Genomic DNA, 4,424 nt, shown 5'->3' on the forward strand with positions numbered 1-4,424 from the left:
ACGATGTCCGATGGGATGCCGTGAACTCGAAAAACATGTTGGACCAATTGCTGGGCCGTCTCCAAGGCCGAGGGAAGCTGGGGCAACGGAACGAAATGAGCTACTTTAGAGAATCTGTCAATGACAGTGAGAATAACAGTTTTACCATCAGAGGGGGGCAACCCAGTAACAAAGTCTAGAGAAATATGGGACCATGGGCGGCTAGGGGTGGGAAGTGGCTATAATTTTCCAGCTGGAGGCTGGTTGCCAGTCTTACTTCTGGCACATGTCGGGCAAGTGGCTACGTAGTTCTTCAACTTTTGAATCTTTGTTTTTCTGTCACTGAAGTCGCTTATTTGGACCATTATCAGCGTACCTCTGGACACCCCCCTCCTCCTCCCCGCTGGCGGACATGCCAGCTTACCTTTGTTGCGCTCCTCACCTCCCTGCCCGGAGATATCGCTTCAGACACCAGGGAAAACGTGCTGGTCAGCTGGTGAAGCTGAAAGCTCTGCGCGCTGCATCTTCCTCTCCTGTGTGCCCGGACCAGGTAACCAGCTTTAGTTGTAAACCATTGCGCAGCTCGGACTAACCTGGAGGGGTTGTTATTGAAAACCTGCGGCCATTAGCGCGCGCTAACTCCACTGCTGCTGGCTCCACTTTGGACAGTATCCGGATGTGTTTGGTCAACGCAAGATCTGTTACCAACAAAACTTTTATCCTCAGGGACTACTTTCAAGAGCACGATTTGGACTTTCTGTGCATCACAGAGACTTGGATGTCTCCGGGTGAGTCCAGCGCCTTGACGGAATTACTGCCACCGAACTGTTTGTACTTTAACGCACCACAGCCATCAGGCCGGTGCGGTAGTGGATTATTAACAATATTCAAATCAACTTTTGACTGTAAACAACTGCCCATCCCAGTTTCCCGCGCTAGCTTTGAGCTGAGCGTCTTTGGACTTGGACATTCACCTGCGATGTTATTTGCACTCATCTACCGCCCACCTCGGTCTAAGGATTTCATAAATGAGTTTTCTGACTTCTTGGCTGAAATCACACCAAAATATGAGCATGTTTTCATTATAGGGGACTTTAATTTGCACGTGTGCTGTCCTGAGAAGCCCTTGGTTAAGGACTTTTTAGATCTATTGGACTCATTTAATTTAACTCAGCATGTAAACGGTCCCACCCAAGAGGGTGGACATACACTGGACCTTGTTTTAACTCATGATATGACTGTTAATTATCTTGTTATTGGTGATAATGTTTTCTCAGACCACATGCCAGTCCGGTTTGAGTTCACCCTCCCCCATCTAACTCTTAAGTCGTGCATTCTTGCACGTAGGACTCAGACCATTAACCACTTCACTTCCACACGTTTCACAGATGTTTATAACTCTGAAATGATCATTCAGGCCCCAGTGTTTCTCACCACCACTGAGGAGCTGACATCCCAGTTCAACTCTGTCTGCTTAAAGACTATAGATCATGTTGCACCTGTTAAAACCAAAAAATCATAAATCAAAGCAGAACCTTGGCTGAGTGATGTCACCAAGGCAGTTAGGCAGCAATGTAGGAGGGCGGAGCGTAAGTGGAGGAAAGACAGGCTGCAGGTCTCTTTCCAGATACTTAAAGAGAGTTGGCGCCGTTATCAGAAAGCAATAAAAGCTGCTAAATCAAAATTCTTCTCTGATATAATTACCTCAAACTCTCACAACCCACGTGTCCTCTTCTCCACCCTAAACTCTGTTCTCCACCTCACTGAACCATCACCTCTGGAAGCCTCAAATGAGCTGTGCGACAACTTCCTACATTTCTTTTTGGAAAAAATTGTGGCCACCAGGGCTCTCATTTCCCCTCCAACTCATGACCCATCCATCCCACCTCAATCTGTAGCTCCTTTTGACCATTTTGAACCCATCACTCTTTCTTCTCTAGAGCAGGTCATATGCAACTTGAAACCTTCTGGCTCCCCCTTTGATGTGGTCCCCCCTCGACTACTAAAGGAGGTGTTTCCAACTCTAGGTCCGTCCATTCTTGATATAGTAAACAGTAGTTTATCCACTGGCGTGGTGCCAAAATCCTTTAAACATGCTGCCGTCCAGCCTCTCCTGAAAAAAACCAAACCTTGACCCCTCAGTCGTTTCCACCTACCGGCCTGTCTCCAAACTCCCATTTGTTTCTAAAGTACTGGAGAAAATAGTCAAGTCCCAGTTGAAGTGCTTCCTGGAGGATCACGCCATCTTAGAGCTTTTCCAATCTGGCTTTAAACCTCTCCACAGCACTGAAACTGCCCTGCTGAAGGTCTTTAACGACATCTTCAGATTCACAGATACCTGTGATTCTGTGCTGCTTGTCCTGTTGGACCTCACAGCCGTCTTTGACACCATCGACCACGAGATCCTCATTGCTAGGTTGGAGCAGTGGGTGGGCGTCACAGGATTAGCCCTCAATTGGTTCAGATCTTACCTCACTGACAGATCCTTTTGTGTCTCCATCAAGAATTTTAGTTCCGCAGAGGCAGAGCTTAAATAGAGGGTTCCGCAGGGGTCCATCCTGGGTCCCCTCCTATTCTCTTTATACCTGCTGCCGCTTGGTGCTATTTTCCGGAAACACAACATACCCTTCCACTTCTATGCCGATGACTGTCAAATTTACTTCCCCCTAAGACACAATGGTATATGCTCTATTCAACCGCTGCTCAACTGCCTGGCTGACATCAGGGACTGGATGGCTTTAAACTTCTTAAGTTTCAATGAAAAGAAGTCTGAAGTCATGTTGTTCCCTCCCAACGACACGATCACAAACCACTGCATCGACCTCTCCGCTCTAACCCTGTCAGAAAAACAAAGAGTCACTAATCTGGGCGTGATAATGGACCCTGCCCTGAAACTTGACAATCATGTAAACTGTTGGGTTTAACAGTTATATTTATTTGGGTTCCAGCTCACATTGGGATTAAGGGTAACGAAATAGCAGATAGGGAAGCAAAAAAGGCAACAACAGGACAAGTTAATTTTACAGTGAGTACAAGCAAATCAGAAGCAAAAAGTATAATTAAACAAAAATTGAGGGAAAGGTGGCAGAAAGAATGCGATGAAGATAACAAAGGAAGGTGGTATTATAGAAGTCAAAAAAGTGTAGGAAAAATGAGAGTAGGTAGGAAAAATAGAAGAGAGGAGAAACTATTAACAAGGTTAAAATTTGGACATAATGGACTTAACAATTCGCTATACAAAATACAGCAACATAATACAAGAAACTGTCAATTTTGTGGAGAAAATGAGACAATAGAACATATTATTTTAGTATGTAGAAGATATGTGAGATAAAGGAGATTAATGTTGGAAGAATTTAGGGAAAATAAAGAAAAGTTTAATTTAATAAATATACTACAGGGAAATTCAGATAGCAGAAGTACTCAGATTTTAATTAGATTTTTCTGGAAAACAAAAGTGATTAATAGCATAGAATACGATACATTTTGAGCCACACTCCATACCGGTAGGTGGCGGTAATGAAACCTCAACGTTTTTTGCCAACCGCCAATAAAACCTCAAGAACAACAACAACAACTCTTTGGGGCCCGGTAGTTGAAAACAGTTCTCTGCAAGTAAATACCTCGCATTCTTGATCCTGCCTTGTTCCCCCATAGCCTTTCATGTTCCCTTGTCATAGTTTACCTTTCTCCTCGTTCCTGTCCTGCTCCTGGTTCCTGTCCTCCCCTCTTGGCTTGACCTCCCGGCTCCTGGACCCACGACTCACCTGGACATCGTCTCTCGCTCGACCCTTTGGATTATCACGTCTTCTGCTTTCGGTTCTGACCTTCGCCTGCACGACAACGCCTCCTCGTCTTCTCCTCCGGTACCTCCTGTCTTCTGCTCTCCAGTTTTGGACCCTGGCTTGTGTGACCATGTCTCTTCGCTCAACGGACTCACCACCCACCTGTCGCTGCGGCCGGCTGCAGCCCCTCACCGGACTCAGCCTCTCCTGCAACAATCCGGATCAGTTTGGACCTCGTCAGTCTCCAGAACCCCCAAGATCATCTGAGACGATTAGTGGTCTTCCTCATTCTGACTTTTGCTCTCCATTATCTCCTGCATGACCACTAACCGATCTCTGTCTCACTCGTTCCTGATCCAGAACCAGAACCCAGAACTAGTACCGGTCCAATCTGCTATACTTCACATTGAAAATAAATATAGTTTAATTTTGACTTTTTGTGTGGTGATTTTGGTCCAACCGTTAGGTGATTCGTTACATACACTGGTGGTAAAGAACAATTTTTGTGAAAGTCCCTTAAAGACAGAAGGATGATTGAAGATGGAGAAAACTATTCCAGATTAGAGAAAACATTTTGAATGATTAATGGGGAAGAGAAATTATCTAACTTGATATGAATGTTATTTGAACAATCTAGTAAACAAATATATATATATGAAT

The sequence above is a fragment of the Nematolebias whitei genome, chromosome 9 (assembly GCF_014905685.2).
Source record: "Nematolebias whitei isolate Nwh7 chromosome 9, NemWhi1, whole genome shotgun sequence".
NCBI classification, from domain to species: domain Eukaryota; kingdom Metazoa; phylum Chordata; class Actinopteri; order Cyprinodontiformes; family Rivulidae; genus Nematolebias; species Nematolebias whitei.